Source organism: Polypterus senegalus, chromosome 8 (genome assembly GCF_016835505.1).
Source record: "Polypterus senegalus isolate Bchr_013 chromosome 8, ASM1683550v1, whole genome shotgun sequence".
Classification (NCBI taxonomy): domain Eukaryota; kingdom Metazoa; phylum Chordata; class Cladistia; order Polypteriformes; family Polypteridae; genus Polypterus; species Polypterus senegalus.
The window spans coordinates 131,297,215-131,313,886 of NC_053161.1; the positions used below are offsets into that span (position 1 = coordinate 131,297,215).

Genomic DNA, 16,672 nt, shown 5'->3' on the forward strand with positions numbered 1-16,672 from the left:
ATTGGTGGAGGACCACTCTACTTTGTCTATGGCCTGGGAGTGCTTCATAGAGGAGACAGAATGGCACTGGAAACATTCCCGGGTCCTGCATAAAAGCAAGCCCGCTGTCACATATGGGAGAGTCAGGAGAGTGGAGGTGGAGAAGGAAGAAGAATTATTCAATAATTACTGTATATGTGTGGCTTATTGTTGGGAGAGGACTGTAGAAAGTGCCTGGAAGTAGAATAAAAATCCATTATTTTACTCTATTAATGTGTGCTGTATTATTGGTTCTTTTGTTTGGGGCTCTCTGATGCCCTTGTGTGGTCATATCATACATAAAGCAGAAGGAATTCGGATCTCTTTATGTGACGTCTATATTTTGTAACACAGTATCCTGAATTAAGTATAAGCAGGGAAATTTCGAACTGAAATTACACCTCTTAGCATTTCAGTATAAAGATTTCAAGAGTGTTTTAACATTTGAATACTTCTGGTGGTAGCTGTGCATGTTTGTATGAACTTTGCTTAGATAAGCTGCTATAACACGGGTCCAAATTGGTCAAGTTAATCTTTGGCATTTGTTGGTATCTGCTTTTTTGTAGGCTGAAGTATCAGGTGCACAGATCCTCCGTCAGCTGTCAACAAAGTGTGGAAAGAACTTTCAGCAAATTGAAACGTTGAAGAATGGCCACAAAGGTGTCACAGATGAAGATTAATCAAGTTGCCTATTACATTCACTCCAGTTGACAATATTGAATGTGCCTGCAACAGTTCTGGAAAGCATGAATGTGACTATTGGACTAAGGCTTTTAATGCAGTTGACCTTGAAGAATGATGCTCAAGTAAACATTATTTTTTTCTGTATTCAATTTTATAAACATATTATGAGAACTTTCACTTACTTGAGCATGGGGAAGGCACTATATAAATAAAAAGTATTATTATTATTGTTACTGTCATACAGTATATAAAGAAACTGTTTCTAAATCTAGTGGTGTGAGTGTTAATGGTTTTGTATCATTTGTCAGACCAGATGAGGGAGTAAAGTGACTGTACATGATGGGCAAAATGTTTAATAATACTGTTTCCCTGTCTGAAACAGTATGTGATATATACACATATGCTGAGGCAGTATGTCCCTAACAGAAAGGTGCTATGTGTCAGTGATAATCTAAGCTGACTTTACCTCCTTCTGGAGTGGTTTGCAGTGAGCTGATTAATTAAATGTTAATAATAGTGGTAGTAGTAGTTCTACAGAGTACAGTGAAATTCTTACATGTCTCATTCAGAATGCAACATATTCCATTATTAATAGTTGTAAAATAAACTGAGATACTGTAACAGTCATAATGGACTGATACATAAATAGGTAATCACATTTTGCCATAAAAAGCGAAAAAATCCTGGATAAGGACAAAAGGCAGAAACAAAGAACATTGATTAGACTCACTGGCATAAAATAAGGGTACATCTGAATTATAATATCAAGTTTTTCAGACCCAGTTAGTGCATTACATGTTCCTGTGAGCCTGGATCCTATATCAGCAGAATGGTTGGAAAGGTAGCAACCAGCTCTGGGTAGGATGTCAGTTCATCAATGTTGTTGTGAATTGCAAATGAAATATGTGAACTCCGAATTCAGCCTGCAACTGTGAATTGAGTAAGTGGATACAGAAAATGGATAAATGAAGGAATGGAACTCAGTATCCATTCGTTGTTTTACATTAGTCCTCTTCATCTGTGTCACTTGAAACCCCCTACAGAGAATATTTGATAAATTAAATCCAATAATCCGTTTCTAATTAATTATAACGTATGTCTATTGTTAATAAATAAGATGGTAGCGGTTTCAATTAAGAAAAGGTTCATTTGTCCGCTAGCAGTTATTGCAATAATTTATGTTAATTAAAAGCAATTCATAATTGTACTTATTTCTTGCTTATTTACCAAGAACAGACAATAATAAATATAGCTTGTTAAAATACATGCATCACAAAGTCTAAAAGAAATATATGACAATTATTTTTGTGATGAGTAGTACGATGTAAACATTCTATTGAAAATAATAAACATGGCTTAATATATGAAATATAAATATAAAGAATTTAAAAATATTGACTTACCTAATGTCTGTACAATGCTGCAGACATTATTGAGACTGCAATATGGAATTTCACTCACATTAATCATTATTGTAGAATCTAGCTTGTGATACCTACTCCAAATTTAGTTGAATTTTAGAAGAGCACAACTTACAGATTTGTTTTCGGAAAGACAAATGTAACATGATTTTATGTACTGCTGTGGAGATGTAACCAGTAGGCTTAACTCCAAAGTAGACAAGCATGAGAGGAGACATAAAATATTTTTTACCAATTAATATAAAAGTTAGAAAATTACCAAAACTTTTGTTGAACTTAGCTTATGATAAATTATAAAAAAAAATGTTTTTGGGCTGCTTGGTGGTGCCATGACTAGCACAGACACCTCACAGTCTCAGGAGTATGAATATCAGGATGGTCACTGTTTGTGGAATCTAAGTGTTTTCCCCATATCTGCATGACATTTTCTCTTGGGACTCTTCAAATATCTGTGGATTAGGAAAAATGACAACTTGAAATATCATAAGTGACTGAAAGTAATCAGCAACATGGTGTCTCATCCAGGGTTGTTCCAAAATCCACTGACACTAAACCACATTAACCTCCTTAGCATTATGTTTACCCCCAGAAAAACGAGCAAAAAATGTAGGATTTGTTTTCAGCAAGATTACATGTAATGCAAACAAAACGGCAACATAAATACAGTAGGAAAGATATGTAGTGCCCACTGCTGTACTGAGGAAGATTTAGTACACATCCATTACATGACATATGTTCACCAACGCAGTGCAACATCGCAATCCAAACAGTAAAAGCACATTTTTGCACATTTTTCTTATTATATATTTTTTTCTGGTTATGCATGAAAGAGTAAATGTCAGTGCATGGGCCACACGATGGACACACCCCTTGTGTTACTGTATACTACCAAATTGGAAGGCATAGTGACTTCCACATTTCCCCCAACACAAACATTGATAGTTACTGTATTTTGAACACTGCTTAGAGGGCTAATATCTTCCTTGTCTTTCTACTTGATCACAATCATTTCACATTTTTACCACGCACCTACGTGTACCATGATGAACTTTCCCACGATCATAATCACCAGACAATGCTATATTCATCAGTTTTACTATTCCTGTAAATGTCTGACGACCAATACCATCACTTGATTCAACAATAGTTCAGTTTCAGTTGAGTTGACATTTAGTGTCAAAACACATACAGATATTAATTATTTTTTTAAACTATAATGTTATTATATCCACTAGACGGCATCAGAACACTGTCTTTAGCGTTATTTGGGCTTAATGCTATATATTGAATCAGAACAGCTTAACACTGAGAAACACTTTGGCCTAACCATTTTTACACAGAATTCCAAGCCCAAAAGAGGCTCAGGGTAACACCAACAAGGTTAAGAGGGTCAAGCAAATAGATGGATAGTGTACTTTTAAAATAAACTTCAGTTGTTGTGTTTGACCAAAAAGGTGTATCAGACACTTTACAAAAAGACAAAGTAACGATTGTCAGCTACTGTTAAAAGGATCAGTTTCTAGATCATTATATCGTAAGAAATGAAATCTAATAAAAATAATACTGTATCAATGTGAGATGGATAGATGTGTTTTTATTTTATGAAGAACTGGACAGCTAACAGAGTGGGTTGATGGTAAATCTTCGTTACGTTGTTTGGAATGGAAATACTTTGCTCACATCACATCAGCACTGCTCCGACCAAGCATAGTGAACAGCAATAGGCCTAAAAGAATTGTTCCAAAAATCCAAAGACAATTTAAAATCTTGCCTACTTTTCTACAGAACTATCAAGCAAGAGGTTTAGCAATATCACATCTTTAATACATATGCACATTGAAACTAAAGTATAGCATTAAACATTAAAATGTTCAGCTCATTTTAAATATTCTGAAATTTCAGGGATCAATGCTAATTTGCCAGTACATTTTAAATCTTTTAATTGATTTCATCTAAGTATGATATGTAAAATTATCTTCTAAATTATCCCAAAGTCTTAACATTTTACTGTATAAAACATGAAGCCGAATTGGAAAAGAATATGTTAAAAAGAACACAGGAAATTAAGAAATGGATTATAACATAAAAATCCCTTGCATTGCACTGGAACACTTCTCACACAATTTTTAATTTTTAAACAGCTTTTTGACATGTTTTGCATGGATGTTTTTGCACAAGGAATCAAAATATAGCATTATTTTAATAAGTTATAAAAATTATTTTGTATTGTTTCTGGCGCATTGTATTTTGTTTAGCGACTCATTTTGTGTGTCCCATTGTTAGAATTCTTCTCCCATAGCTGGGGCACATGGCCTTAGAAACGGGAGCAGAGGTCACGGCTTTCTAACGTTGTTGATGTCACAGTACAAAAGGACAACGGTGACATTCTTTCTTTCTCCAGGATTGTGGATAAACACAACCTTTTGTTAGTGATTTTCTTCTTAAAAGTTTTCTTGTTAGTGATTCTTTTTCTGTGTAATTATGGCTGTGACTCTTGTACATATTTTGGTTTTGATCATTCTGGTTGCAACCTTAGTTGGCCTGTTCATCTGGTGCTACTTCTTCTAACCTGGCAGTGAACCACCTCTATCAGAAGAATTTGCTCCATCAAGTTTTTTTAGTTAGCTAATACCTAACTTGTGGAAGCAAGTGCTTCCAGTTTTCCATATTGTATGCTCATTAATTTTCTTCTTGTATCTTTGACTTTCTGATTCACTTTTTCGGAATATTTTCAAGTATCAACTTTTACGATGCTGTGAAGCATCTCAGAGGCCTGGATTAAGGCTCTACATAGCCTTCACTGTATCAGACTAAAAAAGTTTAATGTCCTTGGCCTGTCAGAGTAAGACATGCTTTTCAGTTCAGGGATACAGCTGGTTGCTTTTCTCTTCCTTCCTTCTTGTGCTGCTATGTATTTTTTGCAGCATGCTGAACAGAAGTGCACAAATATGTGTAGGCAGTGTGGTGTATTTGTTAAGGCTTCGGACTGCAAACCAAGAGGTTGTGGGTTCAAGTTTCACTACTGGAACATAAATAAAGACATAAATCATTTGGAGCTGCTAGAATCCTATATAGGAAAAGAAAATCCAAGCACATTTCTCCATTTTTGATGTCACGACACTGGTTACCTGTGTCATTCAGGATTGACTTTAAAATTCTGCTTATGGTTTATAAAGCCTTAAATAATCTCGCCCCATCTTATATAATGACCATCTTCGGCAATAATGGATACAATGAGGCTATTAGAAATAAAATGGATACATTAGGATTAAAAGTCAAAACGGAGGTAAAAACCTTAGGGGTAATTGTTGACTGTAATCTGAATTTTAAATCGCATATTAATCAGATCACTAGGGCAGCATTTTTTCACCTAAGAAACATAGCAAAAGTTAGACCTTTTATATCACTGAAAGATGCTGAGAAATTAGTTCACGCGTTTGTTTTCAGTCGACTAGATTACTGTAACGCACTCCTCTCAGGACTACCCAATAAAGACATAAATCGTTTGCGACTAGTGCAAAATGCAGCTGCTAGAATCCTAGGATTCTAGGAAAAGAAAATCCGAACACATTACTCCAGTTTTGATGTCACTACACTGGTTGCCTGTGTCATTCAGGATTGACTTTAAAATTCTGCTTATGGTTTATAAAGCCTTAAATAATCTCGCCCATCTTATATATTGGAAATGTCTGACACCTTATATTCCAAATCGTAACCTTAGATCCTCAAATGAGTGTCTCCTTAGAATTCCAAGAACAAACTTTAAAAGAAGTGGTGAGGCAGCCTTCTGCTGCTATGCACCTAAAATCTAGAATAGCCTGCCAATAGGAATCGCCAGGCTAATACAGTAGAGCAGTTTAAAACACTACTGAAAACACATTACTTTAACATGGCCTTCTCCTAACTTCACTTTAACTTAATACTGATACTCTGTATGTTCAATTCATCACAATAACTATTCATGGTGGCTCTAAAATCCGTACTGACCCCTACTCTCTCTTCTGTTTCTTTTTCCGGTTTCTTTGTGGTGGTGGCCTGCGCCACCTCCACCTACTCAAAGCATCATGATGCTCCAACAATGATGGATGGATTAAAAGCCAGAAGTCTACGTGACCATCATCATCAAGCCCTTCTTTGAGAACCCTAACTCCAAAGAGGACTGTTTCATTTATGTTAGGTAGAATGCCCAGAGGGGACTGGGCGGTCTAATGGTCTGGAATCCTTACAGATTTTATTTTTTCTCCAGCCGTCTGGAGTTTTTTTTTGTTTTTTCTGTCCACCCTGGCCATTGGACCTTACTCTTATTCTATGTTAATTAATGTTGACTTATTTGATTTTCTTAATGTGTCTTTTATTTTTCTATTCTTCATTATGTAAAGCACTTTGAGCTACTTTTTGTATAAAAATGTGCTATATAAATAAATGTTGTTGTTGTTGTTGTTGTACTGACACTGTGTGTCCATGAGGATATCACTTGACCTGTGTGTGCTCCATCCAGAAAACCAAAAGAAATGTAACCAATTGTATCATAAATGTTGAAAGCTGCCTCAGATAAATGCCTCAGCCAAATACGTAAATGTTCAATGTTAAAAACAAAAGTATCCAAAAATCATAGATAATTGAGAAAATTAATCTTAGCACATACAGCTGAAGACTCCCTGAGAAATTATTCTAAGTAAAGGCCACCTCCTCCAGTTGTTTCATGCACATCACTAATTTTTAAATAAAGCCTATTTAATGTTAATTTAAATTAAATTGCCTAAGGATGCTATAATGATTCAGATAAAAATTAAGCACCACATTCATTTTCAAGTATGACTTCATACTATAGATCACTAATAAAGATCAAGAAATTCAATGGCAGAATATTTAATCTGTCTGCTGGATATTATTAATTATCCAGTGCAGGTTGGTACTTTTTTGTGTTAATGAGTTGCACTAATTAGTTTATCATTTCTTAAAGCTTTCACTCCTGGCTTGAATTATGCAAGCCCAAAATTGATCAGATGAAAGCATATGCATATATTATGAACATTTTTATGCAACTTTATTGAAGTTGCCAAATTAGATAAACTATAAGTGACAATACAGAGCTGTTACACTTAAACTAGAAGCAGGAGAACAGTAGAATATTAAAACGTGTTTCTGCAACCAGCTGAAGGGCAAAAATGAGCAAGGAATTTTTTATTATATGAACATCATCATGGGAGCATGTCTTCAGTGATGCTCTCTAGGGTGTCTGTGTTAACTCCCCATTGTTCCCTATTTATACAAAAGGCTGGAGGAAAATCCGAGACATCAAAACTCTCTGATGACACAAAGCTTTGCAGTGTTTCAGACTGTAATGAAACAACTGCTACTCTTTAAATAGACTGGGATGCTATACGGTATGCACGCTGAATTCCTTGCTACACATAATGCAGCTCTTTTTCTTATCCATGGACCACCACACTTGAGTGTTTACAAGTAATGGTAAAGCTAAAGTGAGATGTCTTGTGGCTTCATGCTGCTGACTTGATCGATGGTGGACTTATTTTCATTGATTGTTGTCAGATCAGTGTTCATCAATGACTACATTAGTTGAAAATGTTTTCAGAATGAAGATACTATATTTATTACATTGAGAGGCCTTCATAAATATTCCTTTTTCAAATTTGCTTTTTAAGCTCTGTTACTATGACAATGCAATTTTTATAATAATTCTTTCAATAGTTAAATTATGCCGGCAACTGACAAAACTAGAATGACATAAAGCCTATTACTTTTTTTTTCTGTTTGATTTTTCTTTTGTTATTATTTTCATTCCTTCAGCTTTCAGGATAGGCTCACCTCCCTTCAGCTCAGTAACCAGAAAAGCCATTTCAGAAAATGGAAGGCTTAATTAGTGGCTTAATAAGAGCAATATACTGTATATATAGTTTAGTTAATATTACCATTAATTTTGATCTTTAAACTTGTATTTTCCTTTGTGTTGATCTTATAAATATTTCAACATAATTAGATCCAATATGGGCTCATGTATTGAAATAGTTCTATGATTATAATATTTAGAAGACATTTTGATGATTAGTGCCCTGGTGAGGCCTCATCTGGAGTCCTGGGTGAAGTTTTGGTCTGCTGGCTGCAGAGGGGACGTGGCAGCACTGGAGGGGGTCCAGAGAGGAGCGACTGGGCTGGTTCAGGGCTACAGGGAATGAGTTATGAGGAAAGATTAAAAGAGCTGAGCCTTTACAGTTTAAGCAAAAGAAGATTAAGAGGTGACATGATTGAAGTGTTTAAAATTATAAAGGGAATTAGTCCAGTAGATCAAGACTTGTATTTTAAAATGAGCTCATCAAGAACACGGAGACACAGCTGGACTGGCGAGCTTTGTTGGGCTGAATGGCCTGTTCTCGTCTACAGTGTTCTAATGTTCAAAATAGCTTTTTCTAGCTTGTACAATATATATACTGTAAATATGTATATATATGGTTGTAGCAGCTGGTTCACTGCTGAGGCAGGTATGTGATTGAGGAACAAGACTTTGATTGGCGAGACATGCAAACTAAGGCAGCACTCTTCCGGGAACCTTGAGGAAGACAAAGGAAAGTGAGCAGAATCTCCATGCAGTGGAAGTTAAAAAGGAGCTGGCACTTCTGAAGGAGTGACGTGTGAAGAAGGGTGAGACTTAACGGTTAGGACGTTAAGGAGTTTACCAGGCATTTCCTGTGGCCAAAACAAAAGGACGGTTTAGCTTGTATGTGGAGTTGTTGCATTGTTGTTTTGAGATGAAATGCCCAATTTGGGTTTCCATAAGTTGGTGTGTGTGTGGTTACTGCCTTCTGGCTGGTCATTACAGTGTCATCATTCTTTTTGTGCTTTACCAAATGCATTTTAACTAATCTACAGTATTTAACTTTGTTACTGTATGTATGCAATAAATTAGCTAGCACTCATGCTAGCAATGAAAGTAATTGTTAACAACATTATGGCCATGGCATAGAAACATATACAAAAAGGAAACACCTTGGGATCAAAAACAGCAAAATAGCAGGGGTCTATATTCACAAAACCGACGATGAAAAATATTGCCAATCTCAAAACAAACACTTGGCATCTTGGCCAACTATCAAGAATCAGTGCTGCAGTGCCATTCAACCTCTCAAGTATTCCTTACTCACTTCTTATCTCCAGATTCACTGTTACATTTTCTGCAAGTGTGATATAAACATGCCCAGGTATTAATATTCAGACCAATCTACTAAATCTCTTCTAGGTTAAAAGGAGTATTCAATGTCTTAGAACAACCAAGTCAATCAGTTATCTAACCAATGATCTTAAAAGTCCTTTTGAGTTCCTGTTGTTTATAATGACTCAACAGCAGTTTGCTTTCTACTGATGGTCTGAAGGAACTGCTGTCCCTCTTGGCCTGCCTAAATCTGGTCCCCTCATAGTCTTACCCTACCCAAAGCTTTGCTACCGACACTTTTTTACATGGCAACACTTTGACAATATAGCAACCCTCTAAAACTTTAAGTAATTTTGAGTACAGTAAAACCTTAAACTAAAATATTACCTAAATGTTAACTGGATTTGAAGCTCAAGTTAAATTTTATTTATAAAATACAGTACTTGTCATTGCCATAGTAGCTGTATTGTGCTATATACTGTACACTGGATCTTGCCTATGTGCTAACTTTGAATGCACCATTTTTATAAGTCTGTAGTACTAGGGTGTTGTATCGTGTTAGCCATTATGGATGTAGAGAAAAGCCAAGCAAAATTACACCTTTTATTGGCTAACTAAAAAGATTACAATATTAAAACTTTCGAGGCAACTCTTGCCTGAAGAAGGGGCTTGAGTTGCCTCGAAAGCTTACATATTGTAATCTTTTTAGTTAGCCAATAAAAGCTGTCATTTTGCTTGGCTTTTTTCTCCATTCTTATAAAAAAAATATATATAAAAATACATAGTTACAGAAATGACCAAGCCATTTCATTTTATAACCTATGAAATGTTAAAACCTGTATATTTCTATGGTAGTTCAGCAACATATTATATTACAGATTTCACTTGTTTGAAAATATTTAAATATAAAAAGTCTTTTTAATGTGTAAAAATAATGCAATCCATTTTAAACCAATGGTTATTAAAATTAATCAGTGTTAAATAATTATACATCTAAATAGAGCAATAAATATTGTTCATAGATGCTACAGATTTAGAGATAAGAATACATTAACTAGACATGCACATTTTTCCAAGAACCACAAATTTAAACGAAAGTACATCTGTTTAGTGACCAAAGTTAACCTGAATTAATTAGCTTATTAATTTCAAATAAGCAGTTCTGGGGCAACTTCTGAATATATCAGCCAACATAAATCTAAGCTATGCAGCTTAGAGGCAGGAGTACAGTTTGGTAAAAAAATCTATCCAAAAAGCTTTTTATCTTTACCTTTGAGAATCCATGAAACTGTTCAGCTTTGTAATCCTTTTAATAATACATGTAGAGTGTTGTTTTGTTATACTTGTACCTTTTGTGAAAGTGTGCATTGGATATTTGGACTTCAGACTTCACACATTATATACACTTCATGTCTACACTTTGTCAGTTATTAGTAAAACATGATGAGAGTTTCTGTTTTAACAATGTGTTTACATAGATTGTTGTAGACACTGGACACACATGAAATGTATGTATTCCAAATGATGATGTATTATTTAACCTTTACAACTCCAGGTAATTCACTCCAAGATAAACACTGAGAACTGAGAACCTTCTTTATGAATTGAACTGCGGCCGTGGGCGGGGGATGGGATAGCCGGCTGCTTGCTACTTGTGTTGATCAACACATTTACAACACAAAAGTCGCTGATGGAGAAGTGTGAAGAGATTTAAGGTGGGCCGGGATTACAAGTTTTTTCGTAGGCTTTGGTAATTCTAGAGTTAAAACATAGGCATCATTAATTATCAGTTATTAAATAAGATATAGGCATCATCAAGAATTTTTGTATCATTTTACAATGTCCCCTGTAGTACAAGGGAGGTAAAACATTATTGAATAGTGACTATTTTTGTATCATTTTACAATGTCCAAATGGAGGTACCAGCACTGACTGATTCTGAAGTCAAATGTTGACTTTACTCACTCTCCATCAACTTGTTCTAGTGAAGGTCATAGTGACAACATACCAAGATGGAAAAACCAGGCTAACTTATTTCCAAGTAACAATTAGGGATATCTCAGATATTCACAGGCCTATAGAGAAATGTTATCCCTTAATCCAGTGAGCCATGCCCTCTTTCTCCGGTGGGGGACATACAAAACACATTACGACTACATGCCCAAACTACACTTATTTGTAACATTTTTTAGACTATTCTACGTTTTTACATTATTCTTTTTCTATGTAGAATTCCTCTCATCTTTCTTCTGTTGCATTATACACTTGAGGTCATTGTCTTATCAATCACAATTTCTACTTTTCCCATACTAAAACAACTAATAATATATTTTTTAAAAAGATCAAATTAGAACTTTTCCATATCATCTTTGATCACGTTTGTAGTTGTCATATAGTTTTGTGTCACAGTAATATTAATTATAGACCCTGATAACATCATCATGTGTGTTTCACTGGATTATATTTAAGAATCCTAACTAATCTTTTGCCTGTTTTGCCAAAATAGCTACAAAGACTTATTAATGAAAGGGAAGATTTGTACAGTATTATTCTAGACCATTTTAGTTCATAGTTTCAATGGATTACAACATAAAGACACTTTCTTGTCAATATACTGTATATATATATATGTATACCTGTGGTTTGCATTCAACTCTTTTTAGATGTCATCAAAAAGGCAGCAACCTGTCAAAATTTAAAAGAAGAATCTTAATTCCTTTTCGTAAAACAAGACTATTTCAAACTACGAGCTTCTAGTAACCATGCTAGGAGCAAAGAAAATCACATTCATAAGTTCAGAATATGCAGTATGATCGGGGTAATATTTCATTTGAAAACACTGTAGATTTTAAAAATACCAAAATAACACTTGACATACTGTAACTGATAGACAACTGAAATAACTTTGGGATGAAGTAAGGGATGAAGTAAAGGATATCATTAGAGAAGATATGGAAATCATTTTCCCAATCTGTAAAAAGAAAGATGAAGGCTGAGTGGTTGTGTAATAAGGCATTAAAAATACCCTAGGAGAAAAGAAAATCTTTCATGCTGCTGAGTTTTAAAGACATACAGAAAGAGAAAAAGATTTCTAAACCAGAGTTGTAAAAAAATATTGAAGGAATAATCAAACCAGGAGAAAAGGGAATTAACTGAAGAAAATGGAAATGAAGGACAATGCAAGCAAATTAAATATTGAAGAAACATAGCGTAAAGAATAGACTGAAAATTCTGCTTGTACAATTTTTCAAGGTAATAAGAACCTAAAGGATAAAAAAAACTGGAGTTCAGCAGGCACTGAAAAACCAAGCCAGCAGTAAAGGAACACAGATAGAGAACAGTTTATTTAGAATTACAGGATTAGTTTTGTCTTTTTGGAAAGATTGTAGTTATTAACCAATATTAATGTGAGAACTGTTCTGATGTCTTTTACATGTATGCTGATAAATAAGGTTAAACTGAATGGAACTGTCCAGGTCTGGTTCTTGCTTGTGGCTGGTGTTGCAAGAACAGGCATCGGCACACTGAACTGAAGTAAGTGGCTTTGAGAAAATTATGCAATTGATAGTAATAGTAAATTATAATATGTCAGTTACAAAAGGCAAAACAGATGATATGTTGTAAAGGCAAAATGTATGTTTACTAAATCATTTGTGCCATCAGTCTAAAATTTGGTTCATGAACTACCTATTTGTTGTTCACATGTATGTCTGAAAAAAACTTCATTCTTTACCTTATATGCTACAGTGGCCTTTTGGTAAAGTATGCAAATCAATCTAGTGACAATACTAACTGTAACCCAGGCTCCTGTCATTTTAGAAATATTGCTACAATAACGTTCCAAGTGTATTTCCTTTCTGTGAACAATAAAACATAGTCCTTTGGCAGTGGTAATTCCTGGCAAAAATAGTATAAGCAAATGCTTAGGAAGGCAAATGAGCAGCGGTTCATGAATGTCCCCAAGACCTGTCTAGCACATCCCCATCTCCCTGATCTACATGATCACATCCAAACTGCACTATAGCTTGCGGCTGCAGCTGGGCACCTATTTTGTTGTTCTGCACTCCTCATCCCACTACTGCAATTGTCTTCTAATTATAACATAAGCCAGTGAAAGGATGTCCAACAATATGAATTCATGGGCCCTTGTTTTCTTTAAACATATACAAGAATATGGAATAGTAACCCTGTAAATATTAGTGAAAAGACTGACATGTTGCCTGATTTCCAGAAAACTGATAAATCAATAAATTAAATAAATAATAAAAAAACTATGTTTGCAGCAACTTAAGTCTAATTAGTCTTTAGCCGGACATGATCATTGATTAATGAGGCAGGGATAGGCAAACACTCAATGATGATGCCCAGGTGATGTATCAGTTATATTATGTCATGCAAGACAGTCTGAAACACGTGACAGAGAGCTTCCACAGGAGCTAAAGGACTTGCTTGATTTGTCGCCTTAAAATGACATCCCTTGAGATGCTGCTATTCATTCATGAGAGGCACCTCATAGAAATGTAAAACCTGTGGAATTCTGTTAGAATTGTTGTCACACTTCTATTCACAGCAGCAGAAGCAGAAATATATTTTTCAGCTTAAGCTCATTAAGATCTATCTGAGGTCCACCATGACATTGGATCACCTCAGTGCTCTTGCTGACATTAGCATCGATCATGTGGTTGTGGGACTAATATTTTATCATGAGGTCATACAACTTGGCATTGTGAAAGACAAAGAAAGTCATGTTTTAGACTTGAGTTTTACATGCTATAAGTAATGGCATTGGGTTCAATATATTTATTTCAGTTAACAATCTTATGTGTACAATATGTTGTTTGTATTATTATTAATTTTATTATTTTAACAGTAAATACAGGGACTGGTATTAGCTAAACTATATTACTGCACTTTGCATTTGTTTGTATTCTGGAATAATTTGTTACAGCAAACACAGTGTTCCAGACTTCACAAGTCCAGTCTGTGTCCATGAAAGGTTCAGGGTGATCTTGCCTTGAACAACAAATGACCCAGGTCTGCCACTGCCTATCAGTAACACATCAATTCTATAATTTAAATAAAATAAAGACAAGCTCTTCAGTTCCTTTATCAAATAAAACAACACCCTTTGTATCTTTGTTTTTGCTTGTTATGTATGGTACTTTGACTTTGTCCCTGTCAACTCTCCAAAACCAGGAAAAATGCTATGAAAAACCAAAACATTAACAAACAAGATCAGGAAAACATAATCACCCATATGCTTAAAATATTGTAACACTTTTGTGGAAGTTAAAAAAAAAACCTTGTAATAATGTATTACTTTGCATTAACTGTTATTTTACTCTACAGTATGTGACAAAAAATATGCATAAAATGATGACACTGTCAAAGAAGGGATGTTTCTACTATATTGTAAAAGGACTATTAAACAGGATATCAGTTTTATGTGGGATCAGCAGTCAGCTATTTTGTCCTTCTGAGAAGTCAAATAGGGTTCACTCCAAATTCTAGATTTAAAAATGAGCTTCGTTAGGAAGTGGCAAAGAAAAATGCTCCCACCCCTTTCTGCACATATTAGTAAATGTCCTCTATTTTATAATTAATTCTTCGTCTCTCAGATCTTGTTTTACTTTATCGATCCACCTCTGCTTTGGCCTCTCTCACTTTTTCTTACTCTGCACTTCTATTCCCTTCACTCTTCTGATCACATATTCATTTTCTCTCTTCATCTCCTCCTCCTCACAACTTCAACTTACTTTCCTGTACTTTCTTATATATCTCTTGCACTTTTGTTGTACCACTAATTGTCTTATTTATTATTCTGTGCTTTTTTGTAACTCCACATATCTCTCTAAACATTCTTATTTTTTCCATATCTGACTTCTTCTGTGCTCCCTTTACTGCCCATGTCTCAACTCCATACATCATTGCTGGTCTTATCACTGTCTTAAAACTCTTACCTTTAACCTTTGCCTTAAATCTTTAATCACACATAACTCCTTCTTCCATTGTTCCATCCACACTGCAATTCTATGAGTTATCTCTGCATCTTATTTTCCATCTCAGGCTACCACTGATCCTAGATATATTTAAATGTATCTACTCTTTTCAATAGCTGTTCTGATTTTTTATCCATCTGTATAATTAATACTGTGGCCTGTTTTTCTCCCATACTTTGAAATAGCTATAACAACAGATTAGGCAATAGTGGGAATTTCTAAATCAGGTATATGTACATTGTAATCTTTTTAGTTAGCCAATAAAAGGTGTCATTTTGCATTGAATGATTACTTATTGCATCCATAATGGCTAAAATGGTACAACACCCTACTACTATAGATCAGCTTATTAAGTATAGGAAACTACTAATATATTTTGTTAAATTAGGAATATGGTTAAAAAAATAATTTATTTGAACTGAAAACTTCATGTGGCATGAAAACAAACCCCATCAAATGTTTCCTGTGTTGTTTTACACTTTCTTTTTATACAATAGCAAAACAAAAATTCATAATAAATATGCAATATGATGGATCAATGGATCACCCTAGGTCGTAGAAAAAATAGCACTGTGGGCTGAGCATTGAAATACACATATGTTGTCATAAGTAGCACTTCTTTCACAAGAATCACTTTATAACCCTGCTGTGCCACCTGCTATCCTTCATTCCAAGAGTAACATGAAAATATTCCAAAGTGTGCTTATATCCTAATGTAAAACATAGAATATTGGAAGATAACAATTATTAGTTTCAAACGTTGACTGACATAGGCCATTAGATTCTGGGAGTACAAAACTTCCTGTGATTTGATAAAAGTTTGTTAGTATTTCAAAAAAAAAAAAAAACTGAGCACAGTTATACCACTTTGTACATTTTGTATATATTTTTACATCAAATGCTATATTTTTTAGCTTTTTCTGCATATTCATTTTTGTTAAACTCTGACTGTAATTGTAAATACTGTATTATACGTAACAACAAGGATACGAGGATAAATTGAATTGTATGCAAACGTATAGAACTTTTTAGCTTTCTTCATTTATGGAGTGTTTTGCGGTTCAAATTGCTATTATGATAATGCCAAGTTCAAATTTAATGAAACCCAATCATTACAATATTTTTCACCATACTAATTAAAAGCATTTCTGTATATAAAAGAGCCATTTTTCTAGCATATATGTGACTGTTTTTAACCAAACTGCAGTTATATCAATGTTCTAAGAAGCATAAATATTAGAAATAGAAAACAATATCTGCTTAAAGGTATTCTCTAATTACAGTATGTACTATATATTATCTATCCATTGCACTCTGTAATTATTAATGAGCATATACTATATCAACTCTGGAACGTATCAGTCCAAACAACACTATTACTA

The 16,672-nt window shown here is 34.4% G+C and overlaps 1 protein-coding gene across 4 annotated transcripts in view; it reads right to left on the minus strand.

The window, feature by feature from the left end:
- The window catches only part of mgat4c (mgat4 family member C), an 817,959-nt gene that overhangs the window by 707,404 nt on the left and 93,883 nt on the right, over positions 1 to 16,672 (minus strand). The window contains exon 2 of one of the 4 annotated variants that reach the window (XM_039761774.1): positions 11,928 to 11,976. The exons of the other annotated variants lie outside the window; for them this stretch is intronic. The gene's annotated coding sequence lies outside the window, so the exon portion shown is untranslated. The remainder of the gene's footprint in view (positions 1 to 11,927; positions 11,977 to 16,672) is intronic. 4 annotated transcript variants of the gene reach the window in all.